Below are 21532 nucleotides of genomic sequence, written 5' to 3'. Positions count from 1 at the left end.
GACTAGAACTCTCCTACTACGCCTGATTGGCTCTTGGGCTGAGCAAGAGGGACTGGCCCAAGGTCTCCCAGCTGGCTTTCATGCCTAAGGCGGGACTAGAACTCTCCTACTACGCCTGATTGGCTCTTGGGCTGAGCGAGAGGGACTGGCCCAAGGTCTCCCAGCTGGCTTTCATGCCTAAGGCGGGACTAGAACTCTCCTACTACGCCTGATTGGCTCTTGGGCTGAGCGAGAGGGACTGGCCCAAGGTCTCCCAGCTGGCTTTCATGCCTAAGGCAGGACTAGAACTCTCCTATTACGCCTGATTGGCTCTTGGGCTGAGCGAGAGGGATTGGCCCAAGGTCACCCAGCCGGCTTTCATGCCTAAGGCAGGACTACAACTCACAGTCTCCTGATTTCTAGCCCAGCACCTTAACCACTAGACAAGACTGGCTTATATTATTTTAATATCATGTTATTTAAATTATTTATAACCTAACTTTGGGTTCCTGGATCGGGAGGATCTGCCCATAGTCACTCATGCCCTGGTCACCTCCCAGGTGGACTACTGCAATGCACTGTACATGGGGCTGCCCTTGAAGAGTATCTGGAAACTTCAGCTGGTGCAGAATGTGGTGACATGGGCAGTTGTGTGTGCCTGTAGAACAGCACACATTACACCTCTACTCCATGAGCTGCATTGGCTGCCAGTTTGCTTCCAGGTCCAATTCAAGGTGTTGGTTCTTTAAAGCCCTTCATGGCATGGGGCTGGGTTATTTGAGGAACTGCCTCTTCCTGACTACTTCCGCCCATCACATCAGGTTGAGCAGAAGAGGCATGCTCCAGGTTCCACCTGCTAAAGAACTATGTCTGGTGTGACCCAGGAGACAGGCCTTTTCTGCCATGGCACCCACCCTGTGGAACATCATCCCCCTGAAGTAAGACAGGCCCCTTCCTTGATGTCCTTCTGGAAGTCCCTGAAAACCTGGTTATCACAACAGGTTTGGGGGTCTCACGGAAATGGGAATTTAATGAGGTGGCTACATCGTGTGTAACATCTATGCTCTCCCTAGCCTTTTTAGTTTTATTTATAATAATAATATTCATGTTTTAATTTTAGAGTACTTTTGTAATTATTGTTTTTATGGATCTATTGTGTGCCACCCAGAGTCACATTTCTGTGAGATGGGTGGCATATAAATATGATCAATTAAAAATAAATAAAATCTTTCAAGAAGAAGACAGTCTGATATGAAAGAACTCATGAAAAAAATGAAGAAATCTGACAGAATATTTCAGCATGGACGTATTCAGAGAATCAACCCAAAAGCAGTAATTTATCAACGGCCTATCTAGTGCAGCGTTCTGCTTCCATAATGTTTCCTGGCTGCCTCTGAAAAGCCCACAAGGGCGGAGTTCAGTCTTTCTCTTCTCCAGAATACTACTTCTGAATTTGGTGGTACAAAACAGCCAACTTCATGTAGCAGAAGTTTTGCTAAATCAACGTCTCAACCAGTGCAGCATGACAAAACAATGGAACTGTTTAATAATTCAAAGATAAATGCTTCCTATGCACCTTCCTGTGTAACCAACCATGTCTTTCAAAGGCTTTGCACAGCCCTTATATGCATTGCTCTTGAAATTGTTTCCAGGAGATTAGTTTATACCATGCTATGTCATGATGAGCTTAACAGTGGCTGGCTGAAGAAGCCATAAGTAGTTGGATTTATGCAACGTGCTTTGATGTAAACAACATCACTTTGGACTTCTTCACTCCAAACTCCTCCTTCCTCTACACTCCCATCATGGCATATCTAGATGTCTTCTGCCTGGCACACTGGCTGAATATTGAACTCAGCTGAAATTTCACATATTTGGAAGGTACCAGATTAAGGAGACAGCTCTACACCAAGGGTGGAGAAGTTGTACCTCTATAGATATCACTGAATTATACACAGGACCTTGATAAGACACTGAAAGGCTGGGGTATGGGAATGTTCATTTCAGCACTTCCCGCCATCCATTTTCTTCTCACTGCATCCTACATCAGTGTCACTGTTTTCTCCATTGGTTTTGGTTTACTGAACCCTGCCAAGAAATGGGAATGAATGCATGGAAATCCAAAAATGCCCAGAATTTTATTAGATTGCCTTGAACAAAAGTATTGATCCATCCACCCATTTCAAACACTGAACCTTCTCCTCAAGAAAATGTCTCCCCACTTCCAGATTCCAAGGCCATAGCCAGAAGACAGTTGCTAGGAACTGTAGCTCAGCACCATCTGGAAGGCCATATGATTTCTCCATCTTTGTGCTAACATTGGAGTTCAACTCAAGATTACCATGACAAACCCAGGAAGATGGGACAAGTGGTTACTGAACCCTAGAAAACTGACCACTTCTCTTCCTTTATCCATTATTCTCAACTCCAGCAACAGACCTTTTAGGCTGAACAATTCTGGAAAAGGTATAGAGTTGTCCCCTCTGATTCCAGAGTTGTTGGGAGGGAACATTAGAATACGCAACCTCCCTTCAGGAAACTGCTGATCGCATAGACTATTTTTGATCAAGTAGGCAAATAATACAAATCATCTGAAGCAAACAGGTTTTATCTTATGCAGGGAAAAATATCAAGAAATATTTATTTATTTATTTGTCATATTTTTATTACTGCCCATATCCCCCACTCGGGGAACCCTGAGTGGTTCACAATAAAACAGTATAAAATACGATAAAAGCAGAATAATATCAATAAATATACATATAAAATATAAAATATAATAAAATCCAAATGATGGCAGATCTAATTCCACCCAAAGGGGACCAGAACTGGTCCCGGCAGGACTAGGGAACCAACCAGCCCCAAATGTGGCTTTAAGACTCTTAATCAGAATTTACTTTTATTTTTATTTAAATAAGGCTTTATTATGAAGCTTGCTTTCTTTTCACCCAGTAATAGCCGTTTCCCCCCCCCCTTTTTAGTAGCAGAAAAAGTTTTATCCCCTTTCCTTTTCAAGAGAACCAAAGAGCAGATATTAGAAACGTCAAATTCTGTACCTTTTGAATTTTAAAAAAGAACTTAAGCAAGACTTCAGTTTTAATAAATGTTAAAAAACCAACTCATCTAGGAAAGTTCCTAGGTGGCGAATGTTAATTTGCCACAGTTATAATAAAAAGTGAGAAAAAGACAGAAGGAGGCTATTTATTTTCTCTTTGTTAGGCTTTAAACAAGTCACAGCATGTATCTCTAGATACATCCTCTCTGTAGATGAAACTACAGGACATAAAGAATTCCAGCAAAACCAAGGTGACAAAACAATATGTAATTGGATAGACTGGCATCCACACTTTGACTTGTGTGGGTGAGCACTCTTGACCATTTTTATGTTCAGCTTCGTTGGGTTATTTTTGTTGAAAGGTGAACAACAACAACAAAAATTATTAGCACTCAGGGATGGACATTGTTGCACAAAATAGAGAACTGTGATCAAAGAAGCAGAAAGCTCCCTTACAGAATTATGGATCAAGTCAAGAAGGAGTCCTTGAAAACGGTCAATTTCAAAGTGGCTCTTTCCAGCTTGCTACAGTGAGATCTCTCACAAATTTGTCTAAAACAGAAGGACCATCTGGGAAAGGCAAGTTCCTTTCATCTTCGACAAATGCAATGACACCTAGGAACAAAGTACAAATTCAAGGAAAGGGAATTTTGCACCCTCTATATTTCAAGCACCATTACAGAATCTGTAGCCCACACATTTGTTTCACTACCTCACTTTTAAGAGTGAAGGCACACCTACCCAGTTAATTGTTCTTCCTATGTTGGTCTCAACAAACTGCTTTGTCATTCCATAAAGCACAGTTTCTGGAAGTCTTCCAACGCTTTTACCAGCAGTGGCCATAGGAGGCATCCATACTTTTCTTCTGCATAAGTAATGTGTAATACCTGTGTGTGTGTGTTTGCCTTCTCCTTGTGCTTCCTCTATACGTATATATGTATGTATATATGTATGCCCATGCATGCATGCGTTGGAATGTATAGAGCAGGCTGCATATGTTCTATCATGGGTCACATGACCAGGAGATGTGGGGTATTGAATAAAGGCATCTGTAACTGCTGCCCAATTGTTTCTCCCATAGGTATGCATTTCAGGCATTTTTAATGGATTTTTTTCCCTTCTACAGCCTCTAGCTAGATCAGGCCTATTTTCCAACTCAATCTTCCTTTTGCTAGCTTCTCCCTTGTCCTGTGACTGACCTGCATTTTTCAATTAACACCTGGAAGAGAGGCTGCTTAGACAAGCTAGATCTTCCTATTTACTCTTGCAAGCTGTGAGATAACCAACTTCTAACTCTAACCCCAATCAGATAGCCATTTCCCTCTTTCACCAGAGCAGGTGCCCAGTGCCTGCTAGACACTTAATCCTCATTAATATCTAACCTTCCTTTGCTGATGCCTAAACTGAGCAATTCCAGGGGTAGAGGGGGAATGAGAGGTCGAAGGGTAATAAAACGTGCACAACAAAAGCAACCCCTTTGTGAGTTGAACTCCAAAGACCATCCCTGCCACTAGGGCTCATCACAGCAGATTAGGAAAGGACCTCTCATGCTTTAAGTAATTAACAAGGACAATTTTTAAGAAACATGATCTTGTTTATTTCAGTCCTGACGCCTCCTTTAGTGTCCCTCCTGCTTCGGTATCTGTCCTGCAAATTCTAAATTAGCTGACAATACAAGAATTTCAGAAAACCTCCTTGCATACCAGATTTGATCCCATTTTGTTCATTTTTGAGAGCACTATCCTGCCAATGGACAGAGTGCCAATCCTTTACACAATGTCTTTCTAACCGAAGAAATACGGCAGGAAAGACTTTTTAAAAGGGTGGATGTGCCTGCCTACTTTGGACTCTTGCTCCACCCACTGCTAGCTTCAAATCCGTCTATAATATGGTTCCTAACAGAGTGACACAATAGGAAGGCCATTGTTAAAGCCGTTCAGCAGAAGAAGGGGATTATATCAAAATGGTCCAAGCTGATAAAAGGCATCTTGTGAAGTCCTTAAGTACAATTCACCCGCCCCAATCCACTGAGGATAAAAGTAATGCATCTTGTGATTTTTCTAAAAATGTATTGTTGCACAATCAAAAGTGCACGTTCCTTAGTTACTGTTGTTGTTTTTTTTACTACAAGGGAGAAAAACCAACACAGACAGATACAGCTTGGGCTACATAAAAGGGGAAGTAACAGCAAAAGCTTTCAAGCCAGTACGCCATCTCTTTTTATCACGTTGACAAGGGAAAAATCCCCAAGTTTTGAAAAGTGGGCCTCAGGATCTTTGCAAATCTATTCACCATCCCTGCTGCCACTAAAACCTGGTACAGCTTTCATGCCTGTAGCAAAATGGAAAGCAGTTACTTTTAGCATTGACTCTTAATTGTCACATTTCTGTCAAAGCCTACAGTAAACACAGAAAAAATGGCTGCTTGAGTTTTTTTCCCCTTTAAAAAAACAATTACATCTCTTAACAGCAATAAGGCACACCATGCAATGTCTCTAAGGGCAGATAATCTTCCTCCTTTTGGTTCGAGCTGTTCAACCCACATTAACAATAATATACCCCCAGCAGCTCTTAATCCACCTGAAATAGACCATATATTGTGCCTCACTATTTAAAGACGTACATTGGCTGAAAAAACACAATAATATCCAGATGTTGTGGACCAGCGGTTAGCTATTACATTCAAGATAGCCCTTATTTAACTTGTACAGACTTACTGTATATAAATTTTTGCAGCACCTGAACAGCTTTCCAAATGAACTCTTAGAGGCAGTGGATCAGCCACAGACACAATGCAGAAGGAGAATTAACTTCAGCAATATAATCCTCTTATGAGGAATTACTGTACCTTTTATCCAAAAGTAAAATAACTAATCTGAAGGGGAGGTGGGGAGAAGGCAAGTGATTTATTGTCTGGAAATTTAAAGACTTCTGTTTCCCAGTGAGGGATGGAGAGAAAGGTGTTTGCATTGAGGCTCTTCTGAAACATTGGTACCTCCGCCAGCGCTCAGCCACCCCACAATATTTTTCAAAAGGTAAAGATACAGCAGAGACAAACCCTAACACACTGCAGTAAAACATCTGAAGAAATAGTAATAATAATGGGAAATTTTCCCCTGCCCAGCAAAATCAATACACCTGCGTTTGCAGAAGAAGTGAAAAGGGTCATTATAGAGAGTGATTTATTTATCTATTCATTTATTGAAACAATTTATATCTCCTAGCAATGACTCTGGGCAGTGTACTGAAAGGTAAAACCAAGATAATAAAATTAAACAAACAATCCAGATAGCAAATGTCCAAAGTCATAGTAATTACTTATAATTATTCCCAATTTACAGCAAAGAAAAACAACAATAAAACCAATCACTAATCACCCAGAAGTGCTCATTTAACCTCCACCTTCAGGAGCCCAAATAGCATAAAAAGCAGCTCCCGCCCTTTGGAACACCCTTCCCCCGGAAGTGAGGTTGGCCTCCTCTCTTTTAGACTTCAGGAAAGGATTGAAGTCCTGGCTTTGTCACCATGCCTGGAGTGGGGAGAGGAGGTTGGGGTTGGTTGGTTGGTTCCCTAGTCCTGCAGAGGCTGGTCCTGTTCCCCTTTGGGTGGTATTAGATCTGCCATTACTTGGACCTCATTACATATATTTATATATTGATTTATTGATATTGATTTTTATGGATTAATGATATTATTTATGATTTTACTGAATTTTCAACTGCTTTATTGTGAACCGCCCGGAGTCCCCCGTATGTGGGAGATGGGCGGTGATAAAAATATGATAAATAAATACATACATAAAAATAACTCTTGATTCACACATGGTGCTGTTAGAATGTGCTTTGTTTGGATCTGACTTGGTGAGATGTATGAATCCAGCTCCCGTGGTCTGCAAATGAAGTTTTACGGAATACTGAATTAAACGCTGAAATCCTGCCTTTTCTCCAAAAAGCTCAGAGTGACAAACACAAAATCATCACATTGCATGCTAATATTCATGGTTCAGCGTCTCATGTGAACTCAGCCAATGTTGGGTTTGGGCATCATGTGATATGGGAGCCCAGCCACTGTTTACGGATGAGCACTTTCTGTCAACCAAGCCGCATCGGTTTAACGAACCACTGTTAAAATGAGAAGGTTAGCATAACGTGTGAACCTGGCTTACAGTTTTTACCTGTGTGCTTTGAACAGGAGAACAAATCTGGAAAATGTTAAATGATGCACCGAGTCCCTAGACAATTTTCCTTTTCCTTTTTTTAGGTTAGTAAATGAGATAATGAGTGAAGGTTTTCCCATCAAGAAGCGTCTGATTGGGGCCCTGCTGCAAGTTCTTCAAAACAGGGAAAGCTTTAGGAATTCCTTCCAGTCCTTGACCAGCAATAATCATAGGTGGCATCTATATTTTCCTGTGAGTTTGTGTTTGTGTGTGTGTTGTTTCTGCTTTCCTCTTCCACCACAACTGGGGGTGTATGTACACTGCAGTGCGCTGGGAAGCACAGGGTGGACTGCAAACACCCAGATTAATTTTTCAGTGGTTATTGTCCGACCAATGAGATTTTATTTCTCCAAACATGACTACGTTTTGCTTACTATTTGTAAAATAGGCTGTACTTTGACCACATCAGTTTTTTAAATATTCACTTTGTTATTATTTTTATTTGCTGTCCCGGAATTGCCTAGGTCTTCTTTTTTTGAATTGGTCAATGACCCTAACAGGGTTTATTGATACCCTGTGCTCTGCTCTGGGTCATTTGGGGAGCATAGAGGAGCTGTCAAATTCCATGCCTCTGCCTAGAGGGAGGTACTGGTGGATTATTTTTCTCTCCACTGCCCCAGCCAGTCTATTTTCAAAACTGGTCATTTAACTTTTGCTGGCTCCCCGTTCCTAAATTTGGTCCCATTCTGTTCAATTTTTCAGAGTTATCCTGCTGAAGGGGAAAGTGCTGAGCCTGTTTACATAATTTCCTTCCAACATTTCATTGGGTCAGAAAGAATATATAATCTGGCTCTTGATGATCCATAAGAAAATCAAGGTCACAACGAACTTCTGTAAAAAATGCTAGATTGGCTAGGCTGTCACTCTGCCTCCTGTGCACACATGGCCAGGCAAACAGAATCTTCCTTGGTCTAGAAAAATTAGTCTAAAAGGCCGTACTAAATATTTTTCAACACAGCTCGTGCGTGCCAAGCAGAGCAGACAGATTTATATTAATGGGCACCACTCTCCCCCACCAATTCTTCCTTACAAATTTCCTGTGTAATGTATTCTGTTAAAAAAAAAGAAGACATATATTGTTCAAAAGCAAAGAGAGCCACTTAATGTGCAGACCCACAGTGTCTGTGTGTATATCATAAGGAGTCCCTAACTGAGTGGCCTTTCTATGAACTGAATACCTAGTAAGAGAAAAGACTTCTTGGTGTACACAGTATGGGTAGACAATGCCTTGCCAACATGCACGATCACCATCCTCCTCATCATAATTCAGTAACACTAACATGCAATGCCTGGTGGAATCGGGCAGGATGTACAAGTAGCCTACGTATTTCACTCAGATCTGGTCCATCCCTAAAATGGATTTAAGCATTGATTTTAAATGGTGGCACTTCACAAAATCAGAGTTGGAAGAGGCCACTTCATCCTTGGAGTTCAACCTTCTGCTCCAATTCAAGTCAAAGCATGTCTGAAAGATGTCCATCAAGCCTCTGCTTGAATATGTCAAGAGATGGGGACCTCTCCATCTCCCACATGACACTGGCAAATGGAGAGATCCAAAGACTCAGAATCTGTAACTATGGGGTTCCTTCCCTTCCTATTGCTCAAGAGGCACAGACTATGAGAGAACAAGGGTGGGGTAGTGACATGTGTTGGACTGGCACCAGCAAGGAGGACCACCTATGTACAACATCAGAGTTGTACAACAGAGGCAGCATTTCATAGAAACAGCAGCTTCACTCAATCTTCACCAGAGCCCCATATGTTCTCAGGGGTCACTGGTTATGAGATTTGATCCCATAGAAACTATTGTGATAGGAGCCTCATTAAAGATACATTAGGCTCTGGAAAAAACAGGCTGTAGTAAGTAATGTCTCCTAACCTGGTAGGTTTGTCTGACTCGCTCTTCTATTATTTAAAAGAGAACCAGACTTGAAAAAAAAACGATTTGACACAGATGAACTTCAGAGTGCATCTGTGTGCATTAATACCGCACAGTGCTATGGCACCTGCACAGCTGGTTCTCCATAGAAGAATAAAACTGCATCCAGGTGGCCCACTTTGATCATTCTTCCCAAAGTAGCAGAAAACTTTATCACTGTCCAAAAAGATTCCACTTCCTAGAAAACAGCACCTTTGGAGGCAGTGAGACTTTAGAAGAGGTTGCATATCATAGCAAGAACGGCTGGCTGAATTGATTGCACAAAGCAAAGTGTGTGCTCTTCATCTCTCCACCTCTTTCATACACAGAGTGCTCCCAGCTTCTGAGCCAAGAAGGGGTGTGCAAGAAAAGATCCAAACCAAGCAGGAAGATTTAGAAGCTTCTGCATTCCCAGAAATTGTCATCTGTGCCTAACCACGCTGTTTCTCCTATTCTGGAGCACAAGTTTGTCTTATTTTATTTATCCGTACTATAACTCATTGAGAAAAGCTAGCCCAAAGAATGGAATGATCCTGGGGTGCTATAATGATTAAAACCCAGCCTCACCCAGCATTGGCTATGATGGCTTGGTCTACTGAGAGTTGATGTTCAAAGCTGAAGTTTCCCACATCTGTGTCAGGCTAATGGAGGGTGAATAGATGAAGACTACCATAGCATGCTTCATGTCTGGGAAAGAACTTGAGTCTGGGCTTCTTAAGAGTGTAAGGATAACCCTGCAGAGCAAACATTTTTTACAAGAAATGAGACAACAACTATCTTTGGTCTCCAGCACTGGGCTTTCAGAGACATCACGCCTATGAATATAGGTATTTTATTTTACTTTCACAGTACATATTTGTTGATAAGTCTTCCTTCATTCTGTCCCATATCAGGACCTGATGGGTCTATGTGCAGCCACGTGCAACTTACAACTTCTTGATGAAGTGCTCCTAGGCCTTGAATTGAGTTCACCCACTCAACTAGATCCTCCTGGACAGGAAAGAGCCTCTGAAAACTTCTTGTTCTAGTTAAGCCATCCATGATCAACAAGATCTTCATGGAATGTTTGCATTTCCCCCATCCTTGTTTAAACTTTGATTATGATCTCTGACCTTTCCATGCTGGTTCCCATCCTTAGGTCCTGGCTTATTCTTCAGGCCTTATTAGTGATCCCATGGTTCATGTCTGGCTTCACAATGATGCCTCAGAATCTAGCACAACCTCTAGATTGGTAACCATCATTAAACATTATAAGTGTAAATTCCACAAATAAATAAATATTGGACAAAGTGCTATCCTGAACCCAGCAATAACCAATTCCATAGACAACTCCACTGTTTGTTAATTTTAGATCCCATCTTTTCTCCAGGAGCTCAAAGGGGCATACATAGCACCCCCTCCTCCAATTTTTACCCACAACAATGTTCCCATGAGGAAGGTTGAGTGACTGACCCCAAATCATCCAATAGGCTGCTGTGGCTTAGGGTGCACCTTAGCCAGTTTATCACACTTATTTGTACATCCTGAAACACAAGGAGAATCTTTTTTTTATGGTTACAACCAGCTGACCAAATTTTCTGCCTACTGTCCTGTATTCCATGCAACTTATCCACAAGTATAAAGGTATTACAAGAAATCTCTGCAGTTGTAGTATATTTTATGATTTCTGGGCTCAAAGGTGCACAAAGATATGAAGCTTATATCCATAAAATTAGTTCTATAATAGTTATAATCCCTGATGATCCTACCTTGTGAAATGGATTTCTCTACAATATTGACTTAACTGTAATAAGATTTGCTGAGATTATAAAAAAAAACCCAGTGCATTATATATGCATAGCAATGTTGATTTTTTAAAAAGTAGACAAATGTTAATTATAATTTATAGAATATTTAAATCTAGTCATTCTAAAATCCAGTGGACACTATTTAAGAGAGATAAAGAGCCAAAAGCAGTAGCAGAATAGGGCCTTATACTACCTTATGAATTAAAGAACAAAAATAGAAAGTAAAATCATTCCAGGTTTCACACTACTTTTATTAGATATTTTTCATTTCATAAAACAACATAAAAAACTTCTACATGACTTTGTAAAGCTAGATAAAAAGCCTGACTTTTGTATGCTATTTTTTGCTGATGTTTCAGCAAAGGAAGTAGCCTTTGTATTTTATGAGTCCTATCATTGACAGCAAGGAAGTTAGGCAAAAATTAGCTGCAGTTTTGCCATCACTGTGGATTGAAATGGAAAGTCTCCCTTGCCTTAGCCTGGCTGTAAATCCTAGGAAGGCAAAGTGTCCAAAATTGGAGGAAAGGAGAAAAAAAAACCACCAGATGATTACAGTAGAAAAATATTTCTCATCTAAATGCGGAGTCTAGTCTAGAAAATTCACAGGAATTTTAGGCTCCCTAAAAGCTAAAGTATGGAAACCCCACTTTCCTTTGGTTGAGTTCATATATTGGGCAGGTCCTGATGTTTTTATGAAATTGGACTGTAAAGATGCTTCCATTTAGATAGAGAATACACACACACACACCAGGCCTCATACAGCTCTGTCTGACGACACCATTAAATTTCAGCAGCAGGGTTGCCGAAAATTGGCAGCATATCATTTTGAGATGGGAAATACAGAAATGCTGTATCACATGCTCTAAAAACAGGCACCATAGGTTGAGTCACAAAGAAACTTACAGTCACACATTGGCCCTGTCTATGCACACAATGTTGCTAGACTCACAAAAGGTGGTATGGGAAGGAAGAGCAGTCAGCTACTCTGGTGGCCTTTAGGCTCACTCTCCAATCTTCACATTATGCAAAAATCAGGAAAAGTCACCTCCGTTTGCTCAATTAATATAATTCCAAGGAACAGCTGATAACCGCTGGTTGCAAGAGACCCTAGAATTGTACAAAACCTTTTCTCCATTATAATACCTTGATTTGCCCTTAAAAGATGGCCAAACAGAGGGCAGACTGACCACCCGTTTTCTGTCTTGCACTCAGCACATTGTTAACTGACCATACAAGTAGTATTTCACTAGCCAGAATCATACATTATATTAAACCGTACTGGTTTTGACTTAGCACAAAGTACTCTCCTAATCAATTATGGGTTAGTTAATTAAACATGAGTAACAGTAATTTAGCACACTGTATGAACCTAGCCATTCTCAGATGGTGGGAACGGGGAATCTATTTTCCCCTAATTCAGCACTAATTCCCATCAGTCAATGCTAGCATAGCCAAGGATGAGGGATATGTAATTCAGCAGCAGCATCTGGAAGGCTAAAGGTTTCCCATCCCTGGCCTAAACTCATTAAACTACCCCCAGGTAATTGCCATTGTTATGAAGTGCTCTTAGGAGGCAGCATATACTGACTGCCAAGGGAGAAAAAAGTGAATGAAAGAGAGTAATGTTGATGAGCTTATTAGCTTTTCCAACTCTTGAGCTCCTACTGAACTGTAGTGACACCTCCTGGTAAGAGACAGAGGCTTGGCCTTCTGGTTGAGGTGGTGGAAGTTGTTTTGGCATTAAGTTCTTGCAGAACTTCTGAGCATTTCTTCTGTGTTTGTCTCATTCCACCTCCATGAAGCAAGACATCTCCTCCACCATCTGATTAGGGCCAAATGGTGTTTTCTTCCAAACTTGAATATATATCACAAGTTATACAGAAATCTGGCAATCATCCAAAGTCAAAAGTATCTGAGAATTGTAACAGAATATATTAAAACACTCACACAAAGAGAAATAAACACAGCTTGTGTTTAAAATTAACAATTGCTTTGGGGTATTGCAAAATTCATGATTTTATCTTTGACAGATTTTGAAAGTAAATAACAGAGAGCATGGTACCACCCTCGCCCCCGCAAAAAAAACATTCTCGTTAGAGAAGTGGTTATCAGGAGATACCACTTAATACATGCATTTAAAAATGGAGAGGATTGCATACAAATCTAAAATAATATTTTATGTCCGAAAAGAATAATGTTTATATATGTGTGCAAAAAAATGCCAACAGGTTCAACCTCTGACATATCAGAGAAATCACATAGCAAGTGACAGGAAAAAGGGAAAAGGAAAAGGAACTTGTCTTTGAGACTTTGCAAAGTACAGTAGATAGTTCTCGGCGAGATGTCCACATACCAAGCAGCTGAGATGACAATTTCTCAGGTTCCTTCTAAAATAGGAAGGAGGGAAGAATGGTTTCCACCGGCCCTTTCCAGCCTATTTCAAGTAGCTTTTCACTACAGGGTGAAACCAGCACAAGGCCTGAGGTCACTTGTCTTGCTTTCACCAAAAGGTCAAAATATATTTGTACTTCCCATTATTGCAGAACGTGATCCAGTTTGCAATCCAACCATCAGAACCTCCAACAGAAACAAGCCAATGAAAGCAGGAGAAAAAAACTACAGATGTGCCGTTTTAAAAAGTAAGGGGAGTAAGGAAGCCCATAAATGCAAGGCCTGAGGGAAAAAGCAGATCCCTCAAAAAGTAAATTCCTGGAGGGGAAGGGGACAAAGTGGATCAGAGCACTGCCTTCTTGTGGGCCCTGACAAAGTAGGACAGTAATGGACCTGATTCCCCCAGATTGGGTGCTCACCACCATGTCTCTGGTTTTAACCATCAGTGAAGCCTTAGCAAAACCATGCTTGCATTCCTGCGACATGCTTAACCTAACACCTCTCAGCCCCACTAGGATCTCCACCGAAAGACTAGAGCTATACTTTATTGAGACTGGCTATAATACAAATAGTCTTTTTTTAACGACAGTAATTGGGACCAGAATTTCCATCGCTAAGCCATGTGGTCATAAAGCATGTCATGTGACTGTGCTGCTTAGCGACAGCCGTTCCAGCAGTCCCTGGTTACTGTCATTAAGTGAATCAGCATGGGTCGTTAAATGAGGACCTTGCATGACCACAGCTTCTGAAATCCTGCCAGCTTCTCCATTGACTTTGCTTGTGAGAAGCTGGGAAGGAAAGTCGCAAATCGCGATCACGTGACCGCGGGATGCTGTGACGGTAAAAAATCTGGGCTGGTTGCCAAGTACCCCGATCGCAGTCACATGACTGCAGGGGCGCTGCGATGGCTGGAACTTCAAGGACCAGTTGTAAGTACCACTCATTCAGCACTGTCATAAGTCTGAACAGTCACTGAATGAATGGTCATTAAACGAAGACCAACTGTAACAGAATCTTGAAAGTTTGATTGTGTTGTACCTCCCCTCCTTCTTACACCCCGTGAATCAGGGAGGAGCCCGCCTGAGTTGTTTCTGAATACTATCTCACTTCCCAGGACTTGTTTCAGCCCTCTTTGCTCAGGTAACGATTCATGCATATTTCTATGAAGGTCATTTCCCTCTCTCTCTACAGTACCTGAAGTAGCCTATTGTCTGAGTTTGCCCAATACTGTGATATATAAAGCAGCTGAAAGGGCTGTGTTGCACAACACGCTGAGCCAGAGAAAGCCTAACCCATAGTTAACATTAACCCAGGTTAGTAGGTAGTGTGTACTATGTGCAAATCTGGCCACTGCATATAACATTTGCTTTCTCCCTGATATGGATCCTTTCAAGGCTACAGTTTGGAAGGATCTCCACCGAAGGGATGTTTGTTCTACATCATTCTGGCCAAGGACCAGACTTGTCTTCAAAAGACACGCTGGGGCTATAACCCCAAAGTGGACAGGACTGGAGAGAAAGTACAGGTAGTCCTTGTTTCGCGTCTGCCTTGTTCAGCGACTGTTCGCAGTTGCAACAGTGATGAAAATGTAACTTTATGACCAGTCCTTGTGTTTACAACCTTTGCAGGTCTGTAAAGCAAAGGAAGGCTGTAGTAAGAAAAAAAACACAGTTGTGGCTTCACTTAGCGACCGCTTTGCTTAACGACCAAGTTGCCAGTCCCAGTTGTGATCATTAAATGAGGACTACCTGTAAACTGGAAATGATTCCATGCCATTCTATTTCATTCTTCCCCTTTCTGACACGTTAAAGGTTACACCTGAATGGCGTCTTGCAGAGCTATTTTGGAAGCAATATCCAAGACTTGCAAGAAACTTGTTTGCCTTGAAATTCACCCCTGAATAGCCTTGTTTATTAAGACAATTCCTTATCATCATTTTTTGGGTGATTAATCACGCAATGCCTGTAAACCTAGGGTTGAGTAACTCTGTACATTTTGTTTCCTCTTTTTTCTAACCTTTGTTTTATTCTGTTTGAACTTTTTCTTGAAAGTCCAGATAAGGCATACCCACTTTTCCCAATATATACATCTGAGCACAGTATATGCATTTTTGCCAGCATTTTTTCCATCATGTATTCCTCCCCCCACACCAAATTTACACGCACACACCTTGGAGTGGGTGGGGGAAACTGCTGCAGAACCGCATCATAAAATTCTAAGCAGTAAAAGATAACTGTGTGACACATCCAGATTCTGAAGTGTGAATTTGTTACATTCCCATTAAATTCCCCATTCCTAATAAAAAACTGCCAGTGGAGAACAGTTTTAGAAAAGGCATTCTCCCTTCACTTTTACACATGCAAGAGAGGAGGATTATATCTAACATATCCCCTCTAAAAATGAATTTTTTTTTCCCCTTCCAAACTACAGTTCAAGCCATATGCAAACGAATGTTGTTTTTTTCTTATAGAATAAACTAACCATTGTCAACTAATTACGCTTTTATGAAGTCATCTCTGTTTGTTACAGAAGACATGCCCAGTAACATTTTCATACGCTCAAATAATTTTTTTTTAAAAGTGGGCGGGGGGGACAGATTTTGGCTTCTCCGTCTCCCCAAGATCAGGCAGTTATGGTGTTTTGAAAGTATTTTGCACATCCCACAAGGCGACTGAGAACATTCCTCTGACAGTCACGGCCTTCCAGTGTTGAACTGTCTGCCAGTGCATAAAAACAGCGAGAACACGTTAAGCAAAGCTCCCAGTAAAGACACATCTGTTGAACGACATGCTGCAGAAAATTCAAAGCAGTGCACGAGAATCCAAAGTGATGCAACACTTCACTGAAAAAGCAAGCAAAAAAAAAACAAAAAACCTCCCTTCCTCCTTCTGTCACATGCAAATTCAAAAGTAATTGGAAAGCGATTTCTACAACTTTTAAGCACAGAAAACATTTTAAAAATCCCAATCTGGCCACAAATGGAACCAAGTTAAGTTACCGGGTAACGAGATGAGTAGAACAAGCTGGTGTGCGTGCAGGGGGCAGAGGGAGGGGAGAAACAGCAAATTGACTGCTAGCGTAAAATGCAACATGTTGTTCTCCCAAATGAAAGCGTTTATGGGATTTAAATGCACTGGATTTTTTTTTTCCTCCTTCTGCTTCCCTTCCAATGATGAGAGTATCCATTTGCAAGCCCTTTTCTCATTCTGTCTCCGGTCAGTAGCAGAGAAAATCAAAACTCTCGGGAGAAACATTTTTCATTCTCTTCTGCAAATGTACAGTGTCACTTCAGGAACACACACAAACAAACACACAGATTAGAGAAACCTTGGATTTTAACTCAAAAGGCAGCACTCCAAGAGTATTTAGATTTCTCTCTGACCCCAGCATTTTCTTTCCCCTTCTCCTTTCCACCCAACTCTCATTTTATCCAAATAAAACAGGCTTTTTTTTAAAATCTGGAGGTGGGGATCTACACCTGGGATCTTCTGAATCCCAAGCATGCCCCATGGTCCTGACTTACGGTCTGCATACAAATGCACCCCAATTGATGCACCCCAACTGAATGCCCAAATGAACCCCAATCTTAAATCCTTACACTTATCTGATTCCAACACTGGACAGGCTTGCCATTCTCATCCAAGTTTCATGGATGGGTTCATCCAAATGTTAAGCCATAATTACCACCACTGTTTTTGGCTTAGCATGTGGCGCTATGGTATGAAGACCCTGGCTTACAACTCTTTCCACAATGGAAGTCAATGATTAGTGAGTTCCCATATTGTGCTACACAAAAATGAGGGTTGTTAGTTTGGGCTTAACACATTGCATAAACTCAGCTGTACCTTTACGCTGATCTTTCAACTCTGTTAACAAATTACAGCTTAGCGAAGCGTGTGAAACCAATCTCTATGGATGAGGGTTCCTTACAAAATCCACTTAACATGGCACAAAATGTGGAGAGATGCACATGCAAATCACCTTGATAAGGATGTTTATTCCCATACCTGGCAGGAATTGGATGGACCACCAGACTTCTTTCTAGCTGGTTGCACACATCCATTACTGCCAGATGTTAATCTTCCCATGCGATTGTGGGTGGAAGACAAATTAATTTCCCTGGAGCATTCCCAACGCTCAGAACTAAACATTCAACCAGCTAGAGTAGCATCCTTAGGGTGACTGCCAAGATAAAAGTCTCAACAACTAAGCCAGGAAACAGGTTTATTTTTTAAAGAAAAAGAACTGGAGGTGGTATGATTGGCTGGGGAATTCTGGGAGTTGAAGTCCACACTTCTTAAAGTGACTGAGGTTGAGAGACACTGCCCTAAGGAATACCATCAGCTTTCCAGTTTGGTTCGTTTTTTAGAAAATAAGTCAGATGCAGCAAGGAAGCTGGCAGATGCCAAGCATGGTGTCCACAAGCATACTAATGTTTGCAACCTAATATTCACATCCCTGTATTAGATTGATAGGGCCTGCCATCTTAATTGTGCTGAATTTGGGAACGCTGCCACACCTACTGTATCTACACAGGACATAGCCAAGCATAGGCTTTTTTCCCTGCTAAAGGAAGCATGGCTTCATAGAAGATTACTTGCTAAACTGACCTGTTGCAAGTGGTGTTGATAAACATCCCAGACAGCCATTACAGCTATGCCTGACAGACTCACAGATGGTTGAGATAATAAACCAACCCTGGCAAGAGTCCTTTTTTTAAACCAGTACACAAGTCCTGAACTGCAGTTCTCCCCACATTAACATTTCCTTAATGAAAGCATAATTGTGCACCGAGGTTAGCTGCATTGAAAAACGACAGGCAGAATTGGACAGAATCCCCACGTAATTAATGTTGCTCAAGAAATGGACGGATGACCAAAGACCTGATCGATAGGGTAAGGGAAGAAACGAATCGACAAACTAAGCTGTGAGAAGCTGAGACCAAGAATATTGGATTGAGGAAAGGATTTGATTGAAAAGTGACGGGTTGGTGGGAGAGGATTTAATATGAAAAATAGATTAAGAAGATCCAGAAATTGGATTGATGAAGAGAGATGGAAGCTGAACGCCATGCAGATTAGCAGGTAATGGTGAGAAATGAACCATCAGAGGGGGAGAGAGTAAATTCACAAGGAACAAGGAAGATATGAGTGAAATATTAAGGGGGTTGGAGTTACAAATACTTCAGAAAAGCCCCGATCCCACAAACAGCACTGTTGAGTTTAATACCTTCATGTCGAATCAACGAGTTTCAGATGTTAATTCTTTGATCTCTATCTGGCCTTTCTGTCCAGCAGATTCACCAAAACAGGTTATATCAAATAATAGCAAATTAGCCACACAGAATTACTGCCCCCCAACCTCACCTCCCGTGAAATGGCATTCACAAGCTCAAAACATCTGGATTACAAGTTGAATCCATCAGTCAAGGAAAGGAATGTCAGGTTTGGGTGTCCACAGGGGAGGGCAGCAAGTAATATTGTGTGTGTCAAGATATCAGTGCACAAATGAGGCAAATGATACATGTGTCAGGGGCACAATGACAGCAGGACACACATGATATAATTGTCATTCTTCTATAGTTTTTGATATCCTCAAACAGGCAACACTGTAAATCGTAGACCATTCACAAACCTGATGTTCTATAGTTGTGTATGACTGCAATTCTCGTATCTGTGTATCTTTAAGAACTCCAAATTAGATATGGTTTAGGTTGGCTATTTTCTCACAATGATCTTATCTTGGCTACTGAATCAACTCACTTTCTAGTTTTGTGCAGTACACTGATCATCAATTAAGCAATCAGCTTGTGTTCAGACAACATGCTAAGCCCCACTCCTGAAAGAAAGTATAATCAGGATTAAAGCTCAGCTATTTTAGCTTACTTAGCATAAGCCGCCCAGAGTCACTTGTTGAGATGGGCGGCCATAGAAGTCGAATGAATGAATGAATGAATGAATGAATGAATGAATGAATGAATGAATAAATAAATAAATAAATAAATAAAAATAATGGATGCATGACTAATGTTTTTAACTTATCCTGTTAAGAGTGTCATGAGAGTTTGGCTCCTGTGCATGGGATTTCCTAATGACTTTTATTTTGAATCAAAGTGTAAAAATACTGACCACAGAATCATAGCATGCTCCTGTAGGAATGAAACAATACTGATAAAAATAATCTTCAGGGGAACCTTTGGAGTCCAGTTCCCAGAATTATTAGAGAAAACCCCTTCTGGTTTAACTGCTAGAAAGTTTTATATTTGTAGTTATAGCTTAGAAACACACCCTTAGAGAAACAAATAAAGAATGTGTGTGCCCATCCACATTCCAGTTTACAAGGAGAACTGACACTTAGGATTCCATTTGGAATGAACAGAACACAAGGATATGTAGTCTGGATAGTCAGACTGTGCTTAACCATGACTTAATTAATCATGGTTTGCTGATGAAACAAGTGGCTGCTTTCACATCTTGCACTAAGCTAAGTCCCCAATGAAAGCCAGTTCAAAATCTCTGCCTCTTTATGCAGACAGTTATGTGAGCGCCTCACTCAGCATACAGTATGTGACCCCTCTCTCCGTGAGCTGCTTTGGTAGCTGCTATGCTTCCTGGTTCAGTGCAAGGGGTTGGCAGTTCCTACAAAGCTCTTCATGTCATGGGGCCAGGTTATTTGAGGTGCCACCTCTCCTCAGTTGTGTCTACCTGTCCCATCAGATCCAGTAGGAGAGGCATGCTATGGGTCCCTCCTATTAGAGAGTGAGTGCCATCTGGTGGACCCAGGAAGAGAATCTTTTCTGCCAAGGGACCTGCTCTTTGGAACATCATCTCCCCAGAGATCATACTAATCCCAACCACAATGGACTTCTGTAAGGCTTTGAAGATGTGGCTGTCACCATGCATGGAGGTGGGAATGTAGGGCAAAGCCCGTGAGATCATTGTCTTGATGTTAGATGTTTGTTTATAATTTTACCCCAGCTGCCAATGATGCATTTATCATTACGTTGCTGTTTTTAAATTGCTGTTAGCCACCTAGAGTCATGAGGATGAGAAGACCATGTCAATGGAAATAAATAAACATTTGTGTTTTTTTGCAGGACTGGAAAAAACAGACTAAAAACTGTAAACTTTAATGCAGTGCTGAGCCAAAATATGGCTCATCTGACTTTGGCTTAGCCTGCTGAAGTGCATAAACCATCCACTCCAGCTTATGGCTATGTATTGTAAACTCAGAGATTGGCTTAATGGAATCAGAGAACCTGGCCAAGAAACCTGTAGCAGAGCCCAGCTCCTAGAATTAAACCTGCCTATGTCGGATTGAATAAACCGCACTGCGATTTACCTTAATGGACCAATGTAAAATTCCATGAAATACATTTTTAAAAACGGTGGGTTAAGGTATTAAATTTGAAATTAAGTCAATAAAAACAACATCTGAGATGAATAGGCATCTAAATCTTATTTTCTGAAAGCATTTTGACACTTTTCAAACCTCAGTAGGCACATCGGAGCCACAGAGTACCTTGCATTTTTCTAGAATGCCTCGAAAATTAGCACCTCACTCCGTTTTACAAGGTCAAACAAAACAGCCATCATTCTCATTCAAGTTAATCCCAACCTACCTCTGTATGCGCTATGCCCTCTGCTCTTACTAGATTTAATCAGCACAAGAGTCCTCGTTCAGCACAGCACAACATTATTGCTCTCTTCGGCAGAAAGCTGCCAAACCTGCATTGCCTGAAAATGAACGCAGGTAGCGAAGTTCACCTTTATGCCTTACGATTGAGACCTCTCCTTTCAGGCTGCAACTGCCTTGAGTGGGGGAGAGGAGATGGCCCTCCCCAGCAGCTTGACTTCCATTCATAACACAGGCAGCCCCAATTTTTCTCTGGCATTTTTAGTAACTGCTTGCATTCATCAAATCGATGGCTTCTGAGCTTTTTCTCCAAAGAAAAGCAAATTGTGGTGAAATGTTCAAGGGCTGGGGGCAGGAGGGTTGCACGTTCCACAGTCTGGAAGGTTAAGCTGAAAAGAAGGGGAGATCCTGGTTTTCACTGCATCTGAGGTCTCCTCATCAGCCTGCAGCCTCACTGGCTTCTAATATTTTCATTCATTTCCAAAGACAGACATGATGGGGGAACACATTCCATGGGGCTTCTTCAGATTAAGAAGTGGGACAGCCAGGGAG

The sequence above is a fragment of the Candoia aspera genome, chromosome 13 (assembly GCF_035149785.1).
Source record: "Candoia aspera isolate rCanAsp1 chromosome 13, rCanAsp1.hap2, whole genome shotgun sequence".
In the NCBI taxonomy this organism is placed as follows: domain Eukaryota; kingdom Metazoa; phylum Chordata; class Lepidosauria; order Squamata; family Boidae; genus Candoia; species Candoia aspera.
This window is presented reverse-complemented; position numbering follows the sequence as displayed.